A 23,411-nucleotide genomic window follows, 5' to 3' on the forward strand; every position below is an offset into this window, starting at 1 on the left:
TCTATCTGCACTATTGTTACTTGCATATATCACAGTAAAAAAGAAAGTTTTCAGAGAAGGGAGCATATCAATCTTACAGTGTATAAGTTGCTCAGTCTCCTTTATTTTCGATAGTGCTATAACCCCCGGATCCCATGATATCCAGATTCTGCCACTGTCACTGCTACTGTAGTTGTTTACAAAAGGCCACGAAGGACAACAGAGACTACTGATAAGCTGAAACTTCTCTATTCGAAGGCAGTGTTTGTTGACTTAGGATTAGGCACTGCTTGACCTGGAAACACGCCTGCTTGGTTATTATTTGGGTTATATTAGGCATCGTTTGTTTTTTTTTTTTTTTTTGCTAAAAGATAATTGATTAATAAATAATAAAGTTTACAAAAGTAGAAGTTACAGATTAAGAATTGCTTAGAGAAGGTAACATCATTTGTGTACCTTTCCTAAAACATCAATGATCTAGTCGACAAATCTAAAATAAGTGGTGTAATGATTCTCTAGATTTTTCATGAAGAGTGGTCTACTGTCCCACTATTTTCTTTCACCTTGAGCTAAGGTTGCCCCATGTTTAGAGCACCCATCGGCTCCAAGGTTAGTCTCCCTCCAAGTGGCTGTGACGTTGATCCATGTTGCCTACTCATAGTTTGCCACTTTTCTCGAGCTCTCCAATGTATTTTATTTTCCTAAAAAGCTTGGACTACAGATTTCGAATCACTTTCCACCCATATATATTTCCATCCAAGGTCTAGCGCCTTTTTTATAGCTTCCACTATAGCAACTGTTTTAGCCATGTAACTAGTAGTGACTCCCAGTCCCCCTGCCACTGCACCTAAGAATTCACCCTTATAATTTTGAATAACCATTCCCCAACCTGATCTCCCAGGATTCCTTCTCGAGCACCCATCAGTATTTATCTTTAAGATTCCAGTTGGAGGGAGAGTCCAGAAACATTCAATGATTTTCGGTGCTCTTCTCAGCTTGTGTTGAAGATTGAAGACTCTAAGAATCTTTAAGTCATGAACCGAGTTTTCCATATGCCCTATAGATCTGTGGTGAGCTCGAATGATTGCTCTTCTTGCCAAAAAGCAAATTTGCGAGAAGCTTGAGGCTTTATTGTCCTATAACACTCTATTTCTGTTCTTCCAAAGACTCACCATCATTGTTAAAGAGCAAGCTTTCCACATATCAAGTATGAGAGAGCTGTAATGTTTCCCTTGCTGCTGCACATCCTGAAATGATTCTGGATCCTTGCGAGTGCTAAAAATGTCTCGAGCATATTTCCATACTCTTTTGGCCAAAGAGCATTGAAAGAGAATATGGTTCAGAGTTTCTTGATGATTGAGACAGATGCAACATCTGGAAGCCAGCTGCGTTTTTCTCTTTTGAAGTTGGTCATCTGTTCGAGTTGCACCGTTTGCCAACTTCCATGCTATCCCTTGTGTTTTCGGCAGAACTTTAAAGCTCCATATATACTTACACATGATGGTTTGGCTGCTTTTTTTCTGATGGCTTCATGAGCCTCTGAAACTGTGAAATTCCCTGTAGAAGAGGCTATCCATATCCTGGTATCATCTCTTGAGCTATTAGGCTGCGGAATAGTGCCCAGATCAATACCCATTTGTTGCAACACTTGAATCATATTTTCAGAAAAATGCCAGTTTTCGCCCTGAATACAGTCACTGAGCTTTGACTGGAACTTAACAATATCCTTTCTTTCTTCCTGAAAGAAGTCACAAAGTGGTTTCTTCAACATCCAATTCTCTCTCCAGAGATTAATAGAGGCGCCATTGCCCACAGTCCATCCATGTAGTTGTTTCATCTCACTTAGAGCCCATTTAATACCTTTCCAAACAGTGGATGTTTTGTAATTTGACCATCCCCCTGTTCGATTGGTATATTTACCTTTCATGAAGGACGCCCAATCACAATCCTCTGTTAAAAGGCTCCACTCTTGTTTCATAAGCATTGAGAGATTTATATCTTGAAGTCTCCTTATCCCCAGTCCTCTTTCCTCTGTAGGCTTGTATGCTTTCTCCCATGATACAGTGATATACTTCCTTTCTGTCGGGTTTCCACTCCAAATGAAATTTCTGATTATAGCTTCACATTCCTTTATCACTGATTTCAGCCACTTGTATATAGCCATGTTGTGCATTAGGATGCTGTTTAGAACATGTCTTGCAAGGACTACTCTTCCTTGAAAAGATTGTAATTTTGCGTCCCATCCTGAAGCTTTTCTTCTGATCTTATCCACCAAAGGAGCAAGTGCTATTTTCGTTACTCTCCCTATGACTAGAGGTACCCCTAGGTATTTTTCTGGCAGGGTTCCTTCCTTGATATTCAATGTCTCCTGTATAAGATTTTTCCTTCTGGTGGTCATTGGGCTGAGAAAAATCTTGCACTTGTCCTTGTTAATGATTTGTCCAGACGAGTCTTGATATCTATTAAGAATCTTGACAATATGTCTAGTGCATCTCATGTTAGCATTACTAAACAAGAAAATATCATCTGCAAACATTAGATGTGATGGACTACAGTATTTACCATTAACCACCATATGCAGAATCTTCTTATCTTGGACAAGCTTACTGATGTTCCTGCTTAAGCAGTCCTCTGCTAGCGCAAAAAGCATTGGAGATAGTGGATCACCCTGTTTCAGCCCTCTCTCTGCAGAAAAATGACCTTTCGGACCTCCATTGAGCATAATAGACATTGAGTTGCTAGAAAAAGCTCCTTTTAGCCATTGAATCCATACATCACAGAATCCCACATGCCGAAGGATTTCCCATAGGAATTCCCAATCCATTGTATCAAATGCTTGAGAAATGTCGATCTTGATTGCTATACTTCCCCCATACCAATGTGTTTGGAGTTCATTGATTAACTCGGATGCTAACCTAATGGCTTGTTGAGAGTTTCTATTTGGGATGAAACCATATTGCTCCTTGCTGATGATCTTTTCTGCAATTGGGCTCAATCTTGTGGCAAGAATCTTGGTGATGATCTTGAACACAAAATTAGATAGACAGATAGGCCTGAATTTGTTAACCTGATTGGCGTTTTTTTCTTTCGGAATTAACACAATGAAGTTCGAGTTAACTCCCATAGGCAGTCGAGATTTGATAAAGAAATATCTTATAGCTCTGACTAAATCATATTCCACAATGTCCCTGCATTGTTGAAAGAAAAAAACCGTAAAACCATCTGGGCCTGGGGAGCTGTCAGCTTTGAGGTGAAAAACGGCTGCCCTCACTTCTTGTGCAAATGGGATGGAAGATATCCTTACATTATCTTCTTCTGAAATTACCTGTGGCATATTATGAATCAGGCTCCAGTCGATCACATGCTCGGATTTTTTGAATTTATCCTCATAGTGTTTGACCAAGAACTCTCCAATGTCCTCCTAAGTGCTGAGTGTGTTCCCCACATAGTTTTTCAGTTCAGAGGTCAGAGATTTGCTTCTATTATGATTCGCCATTGCGTGAAAGAACTTGGTGCTTCTATCATTATCATTATCCCAGCTGGTTCTTGATTTCTGCCTACAGAACATCTGTTCTTGTTCTAACAACTGCTCCACTTTGTTTTCCTGTCTCACCATTTGCATGATGAACTCCTCGTTCATGTTCCCTTGATCGAATTGTTTTTGCATCTGCTCTAGACTTTTGGATTCATCTTCAACTTTAAATTTGATGTTACCGAAGATCTCCCTGTTCTAAGTTTTCAAAGCACTTTTCAGTCGCTTTAGTTTTTGTGTCAAGATATAGATTGAATGGCCTGACACTGGAACATCCCAATTTGCTTTACCAGTGTCTCTGAAGGTTGAATGTGAACACCACATGTTGAAGAATTTGAAGGGAATATTCTTTGGTTGAGGAATATCTACGCATCGACCAACTATAGGAGAGTGATCCGAGCATAGCCAGTTGCATACCTTATAGTTCCACCCCGGGTATTTGGAGCTCCAAAGAATATTGGAGAACATCCTGTCTAGTTTACCCAGAATTTTTAATCTCCCGACTTGCTTGTTCCACCAAGAAAAGTGAAACCCATTGCAAGGAACTTCCATCAAATGATTGGAACCAACAAAGTCTCTGAAATCAGTCATCACTGCTGTAATTGGTCTATGTCCTCCCTGTTTGTCTAAGTAACTCAGATAAGCATTAAAATCCCCAAGCATTAACCATGGAAGATTACTGAGACTTAGCTGTTGCAGATCATACCATAATTGCCTCCGACTCACATATATGCAATGAACATGAATAATAGACAAAAGTACTCCATCTATCTCCACTGTTAGTTGTTGATTAGAGCAATGTATCATATTTGGAGTAGCTACTGTTGTCTTCCAGAATAGCCAAATGTTAGGAACTCTATTTTGACTAGTATTGTAAAATAAGCAAGAGCTCATTCCCAGAGATTGGAGATAAGACTTGGAGATATCATCAGGACTGATCATAGGTTCTGCAATACCTACTATTTCAGGATCCCATTTATTAATGAGCATAGAAAGCCTATTTTGCGACTTGTCATTCGCAATTCCTCTTATGTTCCAAAAGATGCACCTCATTGAGATCAAGGTTTTTTATTGTATTTTAAGGTGTAAACCACCTTTAATTATCCCTTTTCCCAGTCCTAGATCGTGATCTGGACCTGGTAGCTGGGGGATATGTTTGTTGCATCTACCACTGTGGTTTGTTTCGACTCCTGAAGATTAGTTCAGATTCTTGAGTGTCATTCACCATCAAGCCCACATTTTGATCTTGTTCCTCTTGTTCATCATCCTCCGCCATGTCTCCCTATATGGAGGGAGGGGTTTCTAGGTCAGGATGTTCTTTTTCTTCCGCTCCATTATGCTGTTTGCGTATTAGCATTTGAAAAACTTTCTCCGCTTCAGTCTCGGCCAAAGTTTTTTCAGCATAATCTTCATGGACTTGAGATATTGATATGGCACTGCTTCCTGTTGTGTTGGGACTATGTTCTTGCTCATTCCTTTCTTTTCCAGCACTGTAAGTCACCTTGCGTTTCTCCAAAGGAAGTACATCCTCCTCCCTGACTGGCTCAGCAATTTTCTCGTGGATCTGAGTATGCATACTCTGATCCTGTTCTACTTCCTGAACTAATTCTCTTTCTTTGCATGTCCCCCTATTTGCATCATGTTCTTGTTCATCTACTAGCTCCTGCTCCTCTATATTTTGTATTTCCTCAATCACTAGACTCTCAAATCTATTATAGGTTTGAGTTTCCACCGGTTTCTCATTTGCTTTTGGTCTCCATATTGCCTCTCCGTGCTTACTAGTTTCAGGTTGTGTCTGTTTTCGACCTCTTTTCCTTTTCGTCTTCCCTCCGAGAAAATCTGCATCAGGTGTAAGGTCTATCACGACTTCTTTGTCTTTATTTTCTTTCCCCCTAGAAGTTTGCATATCACCTTTTAGTTTCCTACATTCAGTAACTAGATGCCCGACAATTTTGCAGTGGGTACACATCTTTGGTAACTTCCCTATCTCCACTGTCTGCCAAAACTTCACCGACTTTGTTTTCACATAAATCTGATCAGGGATGGGTTCAGATAGGTCCACATCTACCAGAATCTTCGCATAATATCCATATTCTCAATTAAGAGTTTTCTCATCGATTTGTATCGGATAGCCAACCCCTTTTGCAATGGACATAATGGTTTATGGTTCCCAGAATTCTTGTCCAAGTCCTGGAAAATGAAACCATACTAATGCATGAGACTACCTCTGGCTATCCGGACAAAAGTTCAGTGTCCACTGGCTAATTCTCATTGGACTTTTATCAAAGTCCCAAGATCCTTTCACCCAAACCCTATTTAGATCCTCAGCATTGGAAAATCGCAGAAATAGATATCATTTACCAATGGGAGTAATAATACACTCACCCGAGGGCTTCCAGATTTTCCTTGCTATTTCCCGCACTTTTTCGATTGGTACTTTCTAAAGATCAATTCTACCCACTAGACAGAACTTGCAATAAAGCAACCCTTTTTCATACACCTTTTCTGGAATGGTGATGGCTGGATAGTCCCCCATCTTCTCAGGGTTTGGAAGCTCTTGAATTTCCACCTGTTGTTATGTGGCTTACTTTGCTGCCTCTGCATAAGAGATTTTTGGAGCTGTTCCCTGTACCGTAGGCTGGTTTTTTTTTATTTTGTTCCTTACCAATGTCGATTCCTTGGGTAGTTCGCAGAGGATCTTGGTTGCTTCTTTTGTCATTAAAGGAGCTTTCGAATTCATAAATATCCATTCTTATATGTTTCTTTTTGGAACTCGGCACTATTCACAGTGGAGGATTTTACCCTAGAAGTAACAAACCATAAAGATTGGAGATACTAGCCTTTTCAGAACTCTCACTGTTAGCAGTGAATGATTTGACCCAAAAAGGCAAGAAGAGAAGAGATTTTCGGAACTCACACTGTTGAGCAGTGCAGGATTTTACCCGAAAAAGAAAGGAAATAACGATTGAGAAGATAGAGAGGAGTCTTTTATCTTTTGTTTTTGCTAAAAGCAGCAAAAGAGAGGTGTACAAGATCATAAGCGCAGCTTATGTAATAGCACACCCAGTCGCCCCTAATTTGGTCCCCATTTCTACCCCATTGAAAGGTTATGACACTCTTTTTCAACAATAACTCCATAAGCACATCGTTTGTTTCATTATATTAGAGTTTTGATCATGTTGATCTTTCATCAAGTTAGAGTTTTGTTGCATAATTTGATTTTGTTTTTCCAACAAGGTCACTACTAGTTTGTCTGTAGATGGTTGGACTGGAATTAAGGCTTGTTGAGCGTTCATGTCTTGATGTTGATTAGTTCTGGGTCATGGGCACTAAACCTCTATTCTGGTCACCTAAGTATCATTGCCCTTGATGTGGAGTTAACTGGTTGAAGTTTGATGGTTGTGGTGGTGGTTGTGCATAGACAAGAGGACAATAGAAATCGGAATGCTTAAGACTAAAACAGATATTACAACGAGTAGAGTTAATGTTCATGACAGGAGTGGGTTGTTGTTTAACAGAGATGACATCTACCTTTTTAGTGAGGGCATATATAAGAGTTTTAAGCTCGGGATCAGGTTTAACCTCAAAAGAAGAAGGAGTGGAGCGGGAAGAGTCATTAACTCCCCCATTGTTGTTCCTTTTAGATTGATCTTCTAAGAATTTATAAGCCTCCAAGGCTCCTTTACTAAGAAAACTACCCCCAGGCATGATATCTAGAACCTCCTTATGATAATGTGAAAGCCCCTTGAAGAAAGCACGAACAAGCGTGTCTTTCGCAAGATTATGATGCAGGCATTCAATGAGAAGATCAGTGAAACGATTCCATGCCTTAGAAAAGGATTCATGAGGATTATGGCGGAAGAAATGAATCTTGTGAAGCATTTCATCTGTCTTCAGTGGTGGGCAAAATTGTTCCATGAACAATTGAACAAGATTAGCCCATGAGTCCACCGAGTTTGGCGTTTGGGCAGTTAACCAAGACGCCGCCTTGTCGGCTAGAGTGAAAGGAAACACCCTAAGTTTAACTTCTGGACTTAAGCTAGGATGATGGAATGTAGTGAGAACTTGTTCTATCCTACGCATATGTTAGTAAGGCTTCTCGTGGTCTAAACTGTGAAAAACCGGTAACAAGTTAAATATATTAGGGGGAATTTGAAAATCCCCTACTAGGTCTGCAAGAACGATGCACGACTTAAGGCCATCGTTCAGGGATTTATAAAAATCAGAGAGAGGAGTCTCTTGTTCTTTTGCCATCGATGCAGGTGTAGTGTGTGAAATTCTAGATAGGCGTGTGGTATTTATGTCTACGAAAAACAAGCCTGATTATACTAGAATTAAACTCCTCTGACAGAAGAAACGAGGAGTGAAAGAAGGAGTACCTGAATGCCTCCTTGCTACGCGTTTGAATAGCGTCTTATATACGCAATCTAAGTGTATTCAAGAAGATAGAAACACTGAATAACTTGAACAAACGAAAGTTTGAATTACCTGTGAAATCGGGATTATTAAGAAGAGGGCGCGGGCGCGCTCTTGCTTGACTCGAAGTTCAGGCACTTGAGGGCGGGGCGCGCTCAAGAATTACCTATGGATGGTGTGGGGAGCGCTCTTGCTTGACTCGAAGTCTAGGCACTTGAGGGTGGGGCATGCTCAAGAATTGCCTATGGAGGGCGCAGGGCACGCTCTTGCTTGACACAATGTCCAGGCGGTTGAGCGCGGGGCGCGCTTGGAAATAGGCTATCTGGGGCACAAGTGCGCACTCCAAAAAATTTGAAATTTTTACAGTTTGTTACTAAGACAACCAGTAAATAGCCTGTAAAATTTTAGAACAATCGGAGATATGAAAGTCCTTCTACTGCCTTGCAAAGTTTGTGAAACAGTTTTCGGACACAATACAAACAACCGAATGGTTACCCAATCAAAACATAACCAAAAATTGCTAAAATATTACTGGAGACTTTTGACAGATCATGTGTATTCCTGTAACACTTTTAGAGTAATTGAAGTTCTACAAACCCTCCTTATCGGCTATTGTTCCAAAAATTAAGTGTTGCAAAACTGCAGAAATACACTGGAAACAATCCACTAGTTAGGTGGTCAAAACAAATCAAAAACTCGTCAAATTTTTACTTCAAACTCTTGACTTATGATAGATACTCCTGTAAAAACTTTAGAATTTTTAGAACTGCCTAAGTAACCCTACTCATCTGTTTTTCCAGAAACTTATAGTTTGAAAGCTAAAATGCAGCACTGTAAAGATGGTATTAGTTTCCTAGGTAAAATAACTTGGAAAACTCTGAAAATATTTCAGTAAATCAATAACACCTTAAGAATTATGTCTGAACAATTTTAGAATTTTTCAAAATTTACAAATACCTTTACCGCAGTGTTCTTCACTGTGACTCCGCAGATACAAGGGAGGGCAGGCCGCTCTGAACAAGGCAAAATGGAGGCCATGCGCCCCTATGCTTAAAATAGTGAACAGTAACAAAAATATGAGAAAAAAGAAAGAAAAATGAAAAGGGTGGGTGGGTAGAGAATGGGGGATTGCTCCTTGAATTCAAGCAATTGAATTCTTGTCCTGAAAGAGTTTAAGATGGCAGCGACGCCATTTGATAATTAATAAATTGATTCTTAATTATATATAGATGAATATAAATAACTAATGATCAACTACCCTATCAATATTATTCTTACTCTCAATTCATTTTACAATATAGTGAGTCAGGATTCGTTCCATTCTTAAACTACCAAGACTAAATAGAATCCAATTAATCAAACAAAAGGAACAATGATGAGAGTAATATGTGATGTGAAAACAGTAAATAAGATGTCAAAATAGTAGAGATAAAAGGGTATAGAGAAGATTCAATTCACCACACAATTCGATTGACCATTAGGTTGATTATCGAATTGCCTATTGATCCCTAGTGAACACCAAGTCCTCTCGAATCAAAGCTTCACTAGCATGAGAGTTTAGCTCCACCACAAATCTCTTTAGTGGTGGCTTTAAACTCTAGTTCAACTCTTATGATATTTATCTCTAAACAATCATAATAATCAAACTTAAAACTCTAATACAAATCCACAACCATACTAATTACCAATCATCTTCACATGGCTTCATAAACCTCATCTAATGGAGGTTTAGCCTTGTATCATAGGAATCATATTAACTAAAGATTGAATAGAAGACATAATTTAAAGATACTTGAATTGAATAAACTAAAGCTTTTATTAAAAGGTTCTAATGGAGGTTACAAACTAAACTAATTAACTAAACCTAACTTAAACTAAAGAAGGAGAGAGAAAAAACCCTAATTTAAAACTAAACTAAATAGGGGAGTAGCCAAATTATGTTTTAACCTTAACCCACTTTATATAGGAGAGGGTTAGGCTACAATTTCATGCATGGGCCTTTAGGCTAGGTTATGGACCCATAAATCAAGTCCATAACCCAATTGGTTAAATCCAAGACATCCAATTCTAGTTATGTTACTGTAGAACGCGTTTTCGCCAACTTATACTGCTTTGATCGATTCAAGGCCTAGACCATTGGAAATAACTTTCTAAGCCGGTCATTTTGATATAAAATGGGCTTAATTCTGAGGCCTGAGTCCAAAGATATGGCCTTTTGAAATTCCATTGACTTTTCTTCAGCTCTTTAACCTGGTTTGACTTTCACTTAACAGTGTTGACTTGGGCTTTTTAAGGGCTTTTTTTCCATTAAACTTGGGCTTTCTTCATAAAACTTCTCTAGCAATCACTTTAGCTCCTTTTATCACCTAATTAGTAACGAATTGATATTTATTCAACTCCGAAGCCTGAAATACTCAAAAGCACGTAATTAGTGTAAACCTATATTATTAATAACATAATTGGCTAAATAGAAATACTATTAAAGGATTTAAACTACAGTTTTGGGCTCTTATCAACTTTCTTATGCCTGTCTTGGTTTGCCGCATCATGGTATGTTTCTTTCCTGATTTCGTATTCCGCTATACGGATTGGGTTGGGGTTGATATTATGCGACCCACAAATTGCATTGTACGTTCTTTTCGTGTAATGATTTGGCTAGGAGGCTACAACCTAATTGGGTTGCCCCTTATACCCCATCATACCGAGTAACGCTTAACAGATTAGCACGAGTTGATGATACATGGCGTAAGGCCTGGCAAGTTGTCATGGCATGGCAGGATGCAAAGGAGCCTCACTTCTTCACAGAAGAAGAGGACAATGCGTAAATGTTGGATATGAGGTAAGTTTTATTTTTTGTTAGTGTCTGCTTATGTCCCAGGCAATTTAATTTTTATTATCCCCATAACGGGTGGAACTCCTATAGAGTTGCATCTGCTTTTATTATCTATATTAGTATGTTCTAAATTTGTTTTGCAGGTGTATTCTTCAATTTTCACGCGTTTCCATGGTATTTCCTACCCTTCTTATTTTAATACTTTGAGGACAAAGCATGTTCTTCTTTGGGGGTGGCATAGAAACACACGTAATTTAAAGCACCTATTAGGATAATATATGTATAAGCACTTGTTTTCTAGTAAAAAAATAAAAAATATTAAAATCATATAAATAAAAAGTTTATGATATACACTTATGAATATTGGTATTGTTTCATTCTCCATGATGATATTAATCTAGAAGTTTCATGTTAGCTCTTAAATTAGAATAATTTTTAGAAATTTAGGTTAATATGTAGGTAATAATCATTGTATTTTTTCATAAATATATTGCATGAACATCTATGTTTGTATTGGCAGTAAGTTTATGAAATCTAGGTTAGAGTACTTATTCTACAAATCCTGTGAGAATATAGCTTAAAGCCTTAAATGAGTGAAATATTTGAGAAATGACACAAGGGAGAAGTAAATTCTGAATATAGAAATCACACGTCCACTTGCTTGATCACTATACCATATCCTAAACAAGAATTTAGGCCCTCTTTGGATCGATATAGCCAGAAATTCAAACCTATATAAAATTATTTCCAGCTAGTCGCTCCACTGAGCCTTTCTTTAGCCGTTCATAAACCACAAATCCTTTACCCTTTTATACAAAACAAAATAAAAATAAAAATCAGCCTACCCATTTGTGAATGAGTCTGAGAATAGAGATGAAATGAAAAGGAGAAAAGAGAAAGACATGTGAAACCAAGAATTTGTTAGTTGCTTCAAATAAGAAAAGGAAGTTTCCATCCAAAGAAAAGAAAAAAATAAATAAAAAAAATAAAAAGTTAGAACTCCAAAAATAGAATCAAAGGAGTCAAAAGCCAAAAGAAAAAGAAAAAAATGCCTAAGGATGGAAACAAAGTGTAGAAGCAAAGTAAGAACAAGGTTTTCTCTAGTTACATAATATGAAAACTATACTATCTCAGACTTGTCTTTTTTGAATATCCATTTTCTTCATTCTTAAACCATCACCTAATCCCCACAACACCTAATAAAGACCTCTAGCTCAATTAGGAATAGGTTAGTGTGATAGTAAGTGGCAGATATGTTTGATCGACTTTGACTTCCTTGTGTGTCATTGATATTGTAAGGTAAAGTGTGCCCACTGCATACTGGAGTGAGCGAAACTTGAGTGGAAAAATCAGAGTGTTTTTGTCTTGATATATATGTGAGGGACGCTATTCCAACGTTTCAGAAATAGGCCTGTTATTGCATTTCATAGCATAGTTCACTATATATATGTTTATTCGTAGATGATTGATTATTATGCACATATTAACTTAGATTTCGAATTGATTATTCTATATTCATTAATAGTGAGATGTATATATATCTGAGAATAAATTAGGAAACAATATATTTATTTCTTAGTTGTTGTAGTATATATGAAGTTTATGAGTACCTTCTCTGGAAAACTCTCACGAGGCTATAACTCGTCCACTAGGGAATTCCTAGTGGTTCAAGGCCTTATTGCATATGGTAAATGCAATCGCACACAGCGAAACGAGATTAGTTAGAACTCCATTTTTGGTCACTTATTTTAATTTCTCGTATTTGCTTGAATGACAAGAAAAATGCTGTTTGGGGCTGGTTTCATAAGAGCCCAAAACTGTAGTTTTAGCCCCTTAATAATATTATATTTAGACCAATTATGTGTATAACAAATAAGAGTTAGTACGGTTTACGTGCTTTTGTATATTTCAGGTATTAGAGTCAAATATGTGAAGAAACATGTCACTTTTGCGAGATAAAGAAGCAAAGTTTGGTTGTTAAGAAGTTCTATGACTAAAGGGCAAGATTCAAGGAGAAAAAGCCTTTTTAAAGCTCGGTCAAAGCTGAAAAGTCAAAGTCAACGCGGGCATAAATATAATAGAAAAGTCAATAGAACTTCCACAGGCCGTATCTTTGGACTCAGACCTCAAAATTGGGTCTATTGTATGTCAAAACGACCGTCTCAGAAAGATATTTCTAATCGTCCAGGCTTTGATCCAATCAAAGGAGCATAAGTGGACAAAAAGGCTATTGTAGTAATTTCCAGTATAGAATCCCTTTTTGGACATAAGTAACTAGGTTTTGGGCTTGATTTCATGGCCTAAAACATGGCTCCAAAGCCCATGCACGAAATTGTAAACCTAGCCCTCTCTTATATAAAGAGGACTAAGGCAAAACTCTCAATTACTTAGACTTAGTTATCATTTAGTTTAGACCTAGGATTTAATTCATATCACTCTTCATTAGTTTTAAGTTAGTTGATAATTCAATACTTAGTCTTTAATATAATTTCAATTCTTAGACTCTCTTCCATTAGATTAATAAAAGTCAAGTTATTGTTCTTTATTATGTCTTATTCTTATTTCTCTATAAATGATAGTCTAATGACTTCTAGCTAAACCTCCATTAGAAGGGTTTGATGAAGCTATGATGAAGACTTGATATGTTAGTTAGAATTATTACATTTAAGAGTTTCACTCTAGTAGGTTAGTTGATTCGTTATGAGAATGGGTTGAACTTCCTCACATGCTAATTATTAGTTTGCAGAGATTGCCATGAATAGTTAGGGGTCAATTACTTAATCGTTATTGGTTAGGATTGCAATAATCTACACTAGCATATTAGGAAATCATCTAAGTGAAATCAAATCCCCCTAATCTCTTCTCCATATTCACATCTTAATATTTAATTGTTATAGTATAAGTTAAATCATCTTAATTAGTTCAATCACCATATTAGTATAATTTCAATCCATTACTCTCATTGCTTTTGTTAGAATCGATTAAACGAGTGAAACTTATGTCTAAGAAACTAAGAGTGGAACAAATTCTCTACTCCACATATTGCACGATAGACGAGAGTAGATAACTTTGATAATTTTGTAGTAATTAGCTTTAGTTTTACTTATTCATAGCATAACTAGTTAAGAGTAGGTAAAACTATTGTTTTATGGTTTATCAGTCTTCCTTGTGCACACATGATGAGAAGTATGAACAATGAGTTGCGCCTTACTGACATACACCCGCAATGGAGAATCGATGAGTGGTCGTTTGAACTCATGCCGCACAGTCAAGAGAACCAACTGAAAACACTATTTTAGGATTTAGAAAGTAAGTATGAGCGGTGGCCTATAAGCCAAAGGGAAGCTGCAGAGAAACAATTGTTTCAGCTTATAAATAGTCCTACTCCTATAGTATTTGACCCAATTGTTCAGCCTCATAAAGGACGACCATTGGGAGCCAAAAGAAAGAAAGCAATGAACAGTACCACTAGAGACCTTTCAGCATTTGAATTTGTGGACAGATCGCGAAAGTGCAGCATTTGCAAAGTATTTGGTCATAACAGCCGAACATGTCCACAAGCAACTTTGAATTCTAATGTTGTTATGCTCAACCTTGCTGAAAGTGGAAGCTCCTCACATGCTGTAGACTTGAACTCATAACCTGGCGACATTGGTTGCTTTAGATGATTGAAGAAGCTGGTAAGATTATGTATATATCATCTCTTCAAAAATTTACATCACATCAAGTTAGACTTGCGATTACATGTCGTTCTTGACTTGGTAATATTGTCTGATTGTCGCTAAACTTAACTACATTTTCTTGTTGTTCATGTGTTTTCTAAGCAGGGTGCATTTGGGATTATGACCTGCAACTAAAGTTTGGTTATTACATTAATTTTTTTGTGTGCCGAACTGTTGAACATGGAGGAATTTTCAACATAAAGCTGTGGGTCTCTGGATGGGTTTTAGGTAGTGTTATTAGTTGCTTGATCATGGTTTTATATATAAGTTTTGAGAAGGGGATGAATGTGTATGGACTGGGGCACTTATAGAGGATGTCTTCATTTGTGTCCTGCATAGTGCATACTTTTTGTTGGGTAAACTTGCATATTCGCATAGGGATCCCTTGGCATATTGGTTGCTCCATGACTGTTGGTACTTTTTTTGGGTAAAAATTCAGTTGCTACTTGAATTCTACACTTGTATGAAGAACAAGATATATAATTAAATTGAATGTTCTATTTGAATTGATTCGGTTATTTTCAATTGCCTCAACTAGAGTGTATTATTTACAAATCAGAGCAAATGTTGCTGCTTTTTTTTTTTTTTTTGGTAGGCAAGCGGGCTTTTTAACGAGGTCCCCTACCTCTTCATTAAAGAAATAAATAGTAACTGAGCTGTTTACAATCTCACATACTCTATGCCAATGGCATCCTCATATACAATCTTCCTAATATCCTCTGAAAATGAGCTAGGGATTATATCAACATTCCTCACATTGGGTACATTATCAGCTTAACGCATCAGCCAATTTATTCGCTTCCCTATACACATGAATTATATTAAACTGCTCCAAGTGTCTCACCAGCTCTTCAATGCTCCGGATTAGCTTCCTTGCGTGCCATGTGTACTGCCCTTTTGTGTTTATGAATGAGACGACATTCACTGAGTCTGTCCTTGCTTCAATTCGCCGTATACCTTGCTGCCTTGTCATTTCCAGCCCTTTTTCCAATCCTTGTAGTTCGATCATGGCAATGTTGGGATGTTTTGACTTTCCTTTACTTGCCGCGATAACTTCTCCCTTGTCTGTTCGAATAACTGCTGCCCATCCTCCCAAGTCTCCTTGTAAGGTCCCATCGGTGTTTAATACAAATGTTTAATACAAATGTTGCTGCTAAATTGTCCTATTTGCAAAAACTCTCACAATATTCGAGTTGTATACAGATGTGTTTAGGACAAACCCTTAAATGAAAAAAAAAAATCAGCTTAAATGATTAGTGTTTAGCAATCTAGATTAATGAACATGAGTTTTCTGGAAGTGAACCACGTATTACACCATATAGAGAAACCATCCTGTAAGCTAAAATGGCATTTTGGGGTGTTAAGGAAAAAGGTGGGCAGAGAAATAGCTGGCTTTTTGATGTATAACAGTTTGCAAAAAGGTGAGGGCATTTTGGTCAGGGGTGTTAAGGAAAAAGGTAGGCAGAGAAACAGCTGGTTTTTTGGCGTATGACGGTTTGCAAAGAAATGAGGGCATTTTGGTCACGTCACTTCACAATCCAGGGAAGTGTGAAAACTGAGCGTGGAAAATTCCAACCCCTATTTTATTTATTCTTATTATTAATATTAATCATATATTTTAAAAATAATAAATAAAAACAGCCGGGTGTTATATATAGTATCATAATGACACGAACACATTCAATTTAAATGTCAGAAAACATTGGTAACTCTGTTGTAAAAGTTAGTGTAGATTGTAAAATACTAAATTTACATGTGTTCATTTCATAATGACTCGAGTGGCGTAGCCACGGGTACAAATAATACTATATCTAAACGTTTAACGAAGATCACAATAAAAAGAGCAATGGCAAGAAATTTGGAGACTAAGGGCCCTAGAATTACAACTTTATGGAGAGTAGTGGTTTGTGAACATTAATCATTTCCTAGAGGTTGAAGCGAGGAGTAACTGAGAGAGATATATATAGAATTTCCTTCTTTAATTCCTTACATTTAAAACTAAATGAATCAAATAATTTCTTTTCCAAATAGACACAGTCTGCGTAAAGTCAAATATGTGAGTGATCCTATCCCAAAATTGTGGTCATCTATAATACAAAACAGCTCAGTTTTTAAACAAGTTATAAGGGCTTAAGTGGTGGTCCTGATTTTTTCGGGATTTGTGCTAATACTTGAAGAGTCCTATTTACCTAATACTCTAATGCTTGGAGAATCTTATCTACCTAATACTCTTATGCTTGAAAAGTCCTATTTACCTACCATTTTCTTCACGCCTAAAAAAACTTCACCAAAAAAATTCCCCTTTTCTTCATGCAAAATCTTCAGAGAACCAAAAACTTAACAAGGATTCCCCCTTTCTACACACAAAATCTTCAGAGAACTAGAAACTCATGGAGAATCCTTTCTACCTAATACTCTAATGCTTGAAGAGTCCTATTTACCTACCCTTTTCTTCACACCCAAAAAAACTTCACAAAAAAATTTCCCCTTTTCTTCACGCAAAATCTTCAGAGAACCAAAAACTCAACAAGGATTCCCCTTTTCTTCACGCAAAATCTTCAGAGAACTAGAAACTCAACAAGGGTGCTTCTTCTCCACCACTCCAAGCCTCTTCAACAGGTGTAATTATTTCACATATTAAATTATATAATTGTTTCATTGTTTACGAAATAAACATTACATGGGGGTCAACTTTTCAACTTTTGAAATTAAGATTAAATAAACAATTTTAATTGCTATGTAGTTGCGTATAAGTATTTAGTTACTTTGTACTTCAGACAATTGTTGGTTTGTGAGAATGGTCTTAGCCACTAAGTTGCCTCCAATGTTTTGTTATGCTAGATGCAATCTGCTATGTTCCGTTCTTCATTTAATAGTTATAAGGTGGAGTCCAAAATAGTTATAAGCTACAAGACAGACTAAAGAGTAGCACCTCTAGACAGAGCTAGACTTAAGTAAGAGCTAACAACCTCTAAACAGATCGAGCTAGACTTAAGCAGGCTAAGAGCTAACAAAGCAAAGAAGAGAACCTAATGCCACATAGAGCAGGTTTTCCAGGTGGAGTCCAAAATAGTTATAAGCTAAGGTTAAAAAAAAATGGAAAAAAATAGTTTCAAAATTTTGAAAACGAGATATCTCACATAGTATAAATATAATGGACATGGTTATTTCCTAAGGTCTGCAATCATTTCCAATAAGAGAGCATTATGTATTTGTATAAAGTTTTCATTGTAACCAAGGATTTAGTATCTAACTAAAGTGTTGTTGTAGCTTGAGTTGCTTTTGTTAGGTTAATTTGGGCCATGATTATGATTCATAAAATGGTTTAGTATCCAAAAATTTGAATGCTGCTCACCGTTTGAGAAATGTGTATAAATTGAATATGGATTACACAAGGAATGAACAGTGAAAGTTGTACGTACACTCCGCTTCTTCTTTTTTTCGATGCAAGTACACTTCGTTTCTGGATGAAGCTTCTAGATGAACAAATTGTTCTCAATACATATACTCGGCCAAGATGATTTTCTAAGGCATATTCAGTTAAGGGTATCACACTAACACTAACAAGTTCAATTTAAATGTCAAAGAAAAAAAAATGGTAATACTACTGTAAAAGTTAAATTTACATGTATTCATTTAATTATGACTCGAGTGGCGTAGCCACGGGTTAAATTCTAGTCTATATAATAAAACAACTTGGTTTTTAAGCGCTTTGTGTGAAGCCTACATCCGACGGCTAAAAGTTTATATAATTAGTACATCTTTGACGATTAATATAATACAATTAAGAGTTAATAGTAAGTTGATTTTAATTAGAAAACGAAGACCCTCACAAAAAAAACCGTTCATTTCAAACTTATGAAAACGTACTCTGGAGTTCCATGAAAAGCATCTATCATGAAGAAATCATGAAGACTTAGACAAATATCACAATTACGTCATGGATATTCAAGTTCAATATATGATGGTTTAAGATGTATATAAACAGGTATGGATCTGTTTTGTTGGGAAGGGAACAAGTGAGCTTTAAATCAATCATGAAATCCTTCATGGTATTAATAGTAACTATAGTATCAATGGGTGAGACACTGGCATTGGCTCTGGATCTCCTCAAGGGAACCAAATGGTAGCTTTAGTGTTTGAATTGTTAGATAGAAAAACAACGGTGGCAGGGGATGTAGGAGATGAGTTGACTAAGGTAGATGGCACCATTAAGATGAAGAGTGTTCATTTCAGTTACCCTTCACGGCATGGCGTTCTTATCTTCAAGGATTTTGATCTTGAAGTATCAGCTGGTAAGAGCATGGCATTGGTTAGGTCAAGTGGGTCTGGTAAAAGCTCGGTGATTTCTCTTATATTAAGGTTCTATGATCCAATCTCTGGAAGTGTGATGATTGACGGTAAGTATCAGTTCATACTAAGTTCAGTGTTCGAAAGTGTCCCACCTTATTTTATGTTATACCTTATTTCTAATTTCTTACAGGGCTGGATATCAAGAAACTGAATCTGAAGTCCCTAAGAAAGTTCATTGGCCTTGTACAACAAGAACCATCACTATTTGCTACATCAATCTATGAAAACATAGTTTATGGTAAAGACAATGCATCTGAATCCGAAGTAATTGAAGCTGCTAAGGTCGCCAATGCACACAACTTCATTAGTAGCCTCCTTGAAGGTTACTGAACAAAGGTTGGTGACAGAGGGGTCCAATTGTCTGGTGGAAACTCAACAAGGGTGCTTTTTCTCCGTTGCTCCAAGTTCTCTCCACCGTTACAAGCTTCTTCAACAAGTGTAGTGACGTGATTTCACATATTAAATTGTATTCTCCACTAATTTTTATTAATGTGTATGCCTTTAACACTCAATCTTCTCTGCATATTGCCTATTGCAAAAAAATCCCTAAAACAATTACCAAAAAGAAGAGGCCAAACTCTTCAATAAACTTCTTCATATTGTCATTTCAGTTTGAACAGAGGGTAAACTCCAGTGACGTACTCCTCAACACTGACTCCTCACTTTGATTGTGTTGTAAAAGAGAGGGTTACGGAAGAAAACCATTACTAGACTGCGTATTTTGCATTCGATAGTATATCTTACCCAATCTCCAACTGATATTGACAGGTGTTAATGGGAATGAGTTTTTTTGGATATCAGCTTCTATACACTATGAAAGAAACATAGCTTTTCATCACAGATTCACATGTTGGGAATTCTTCTCTTTATTGATTTTTAAAGTAGGGCTCAACTGTTTTGTTAATGATTTTAGTGGTAACAAGTTGTTGGCATATCTACACAATTTATAGTTCACAATATCATGTAACGAATTGTATCAAAACTACCAGCAAAAGGTTATTAAGGAAAGTGTAAGTATTACATTGGCTTTTCATAATTTAGTTATCAACATTGGCTGGCTTATTTCAAATATTTATCCTAATGTTGTATTGGTTCAAACATTTTTTTGTGTCACATCACTCTATTGTTGAAACCACATGTTTGGGGTCAATATAAAGAGAAAATCAAGGTACAATATAATTCGTGGAGTCTCCCATTTAAAAGCTGGGTGTTGATACAATAACAAAGTATGACCATAACAAAGAGTCTTGCTAAGGATATTCAAGCAGGTTGGATTAAATTATGGATTGTCTCACATCAATAGGTGCAGTGGAAGCATTTTGCTCAATAAATGCATTAGAACTTCTGGCTCTTTATCACATTAGCTTGGACATGAAGTCAACTTTGGCACTAAAAAATGTGCAATAGCAAGAGCAGCACTTACCTCATGGCACTGGGAAGTGGTGGGATAGCAGACCAGACTTCTTAACTTCAGTGGAACAACCATAATTGACCTATCATTGAATCTTCTCTTAATGTATTGTAGTTGGTATGCTATTACATAACCAACTATTACTCTCAATTCTCAATTCTCAATTTTTTGTAATATTAATGTAACTCTTCCCCTTTTGCTAATTCAATACAGTTATTACCTTCTAGCACTTTTAAGTGTGCATCATCATTGTAGAGGCAATAATCATCAGCTCATGAATAGTCACTCACCTTATTTGCTAAGGTCTGCAATCATTTCCAATAAGATAGCATTATGTATTTGTATAAAATTTTCCTTGGAACCAAGGATTTAGTATCTAACTAAAATGTTATTGTAGCTTGAGTCATTTTTTCTAGGTTAATTTGGGCCATGATTATGATTCATAGAATGGTTTAGTATCCAAAAATTTGAATGATGCTCACTGTTTGAGAAACATGTATAGATTGAATATGGATTACACAAGGAATGAGCAGTGAAAGCTGTGTACGTACACTCCACTTCTGGATGAACAAATTGTTCTCAATACATATACTCGGTCAAGATGATTTTCTAAGGCATATTTAGTTAAGGGTATCACAATGACATAAGTTTAATTTAAATCTCAAAAAAAAAAAAAGGTAATCTGCTGTAAAAGTTAAATTTACTTGTATTCATTTGACTCGAGTGGCGTAGCCACGTGTTAAATTCTAGTATATATACATTTTTAAGTTATATTTCCTTACCAACAATTAATATATATAAAGTTCTAGTATTAAATTTTTATAATAAATATATAAGGTTCTAAAGAATGATAGAAATTGAAAGTTGTACGTCCAAGTGGTAACAAAAATATCCATAGTTAGTTTAGACTTGTTTTAGGAGGACCAGTGGTTTTCTCGCCAACTCGAACGAGTTGGTATAGTGAGTTTCATCGAAATTCAACTAAGTTGAGTTGCCCCAGGCGAGTTCTGAGTCAACTCGATGAGTTTTCAAACAATGTATTTTTTTAATGGCTTGTTTTAGAAAACTAACTGACAATGAAGTGGGACATTGGGTTTTAATTGGCCTAATAATCGGTCAAGATGCTTGATTTCTCACCAAATTGAGAAAAAAAAAATTACTGAAAATATTAGTTCCCTACCCAAAAAAAAAAACATAAAATTAACAGTTGGACTTTTAAACCCGAATAATATATAATGAAAGAATGTAATCAACACTCAAAGGTAAGTTGTTTCTTATTTTCTCCCTTTAACAAAGGTTAAATATACAAATTCTTGTACTAGCTCTCTAATATATATTCTCTCTTCTCTCTCCATTTTATTCTTTTTAATATTTAACAATATTGTTGTGTTTGACTTCTTTGTACGTAGTACTAAAAGATTGAGTTGGTTGGATGTGATTATGAACATAGTACAAAATATCAGAATACAAAGATATATCGACCCTGAATATTTGGATACATATCGTGGATATATTCATATATCCTCTTATGTGGACATATTTTTCATTTGCTCATTTGTAGATATCGTGATATATATATCAAGTAATATCGACAAATATCAATCGATTGTGGATTTTTTTTTTTTGATATATCGTGTTTTCATCAATAGTTTGTTAAAACCAAGTGATAAATAGTCAACCGAATTGATATCAGCAACTAAGAATGGTAAATATTAGGGATATATCACGATATATTCCTAATGTTCCCAATATCGTGAACTTATTGTGATATTTGTTGATATATTGAGGATACTTACAGTCGATAACTCGATACTATCTATTCGATATCAAGGTATTAATATTGATTGTTGAATTTGAAAGATATCATGGTATTAATATCAATTGTTGAATTTGCAATAGATATCGTGATATATCATGTCACAATATTTTGTACTATGAATATATTAGAATATGTCCTATATGTAAAGTCTCACGTTTCTATAGGTGTGGACATCCATATCTAGTAGTTTATATTCTTATGTTTTGGATAACTTCACACCCAAAATAGGTTAGTATAAATATCTAACTCTCGGTAGAGAACAAAAACTCTGAACTCAAACCCTAATCTCTCCAACCCAACTTTCTCAATCAATCAATCTCTATTCTAAGGTAAAGAAAGGATCATGGGACTGTCCTCCAAAATATTGTCCGACTTATAACAAGAAGGTTTTCATTTGAGAAGCTTGTGGATGCCATCTTAGGATACTTTGATCTTCTTAGCGATGAGATTCCTTCGTTTATAAACGTATATTTTTAGGATCCAAATAGTCAGGGTCACCGTGTTGGACCCGATCATCCGGAGATCACTAAAGCAGTAGCTAATATTGATAGAATCATTGAAAAGTTGATAACAGGGCTCGAAAAGAGAGTGTTTGATGATGTTAATATCATTATGGTTGGTGATCATGGCATGGTTGGTACATGTGATGGAAAGTCCCTCTATCTTGAAGATTTGGCTCTGTGGGTCCAAATTCCGGTGGACTGGCTTCAGTTTTATGGTCCATTGCTGGCAATTCGCCCCCTGCTAGTGTTTCTCTGTCCGAAGTTATAAAGAACATGATTGAAGGACTAAGTTCAAGCAGCGTTTCAAATGGAAAATATTTGAAAGTGTTTCTAAAGGAGGACTTACCTGATAGACTTCATTATGCTGCAAGTGAGCGCATATCTCCAATAATAGGACTGCTCGATGAAGGGTTTGTGGTGGAGCAGAGGAATTTGAGCCAGAGAAGACGTGTGGGATCTCACGGTTACGATAATGCTTACTTTTCTATGAGGACCATCTTTATTGGTCATGGCCCTCGGTTGGCAAGAGGTCACAAGATTCCATCTTTTGAGAATGTTGAGATCTACAATTTGATTACATCGATTCTAAATATACAGGGCGCTTCTAATAAACAGTTATGAGAATGGCATTGTTGTTCATTTGGTCGAACTCTGTTCTCTTTATCCAAACAGTTATGAGAATGGCGGTTCTAACTAACCCTGAATTTGGCCTTTTAATATAAATTAAAATTGTTGTCTTATTTCATTATTTCAAATGTGGGATAAAAAAACAAATTCTAAAAAAAAATGGATTAGTTAATTATATGGTGATATGGATTTGGTCCTCATGATATGTATTACTGG

At 36.3% G+C, this 23,411-nt stretch overlaps 1 pseudogene; it reads left to right on the forward strand.

Annotated features, from left to right (window-relative positions):
- Window positions 1-22,361: 22,361 nt before the first annotated feature.
- LOC147512114 (nucleotide pyrophosphatase/phosphodiesterase 1 pseudogene) lies at window positions 22,362-23,189 on the forward strand (annotated as a pseudogene).
- The last annotated feature ends 222 nt before the right edge of the window (window positions 23,190-23,411 follow it).

The sequence above is a fragment of the Coptis chinensis genome, chromosome 3, assembly GCF_015680905.1.
Source record: "Coptis chinensis isolate HL-2020 chromosome 3, ASM1568090v1, whole genome shotgun sequence".
Lineage (NCBI taxonomy): Eukaryota > Viridiplantae > Streptophyta > Magnoliopsida > Ranunculales > Ranunculaceae > Coptis > Coptis chinensis.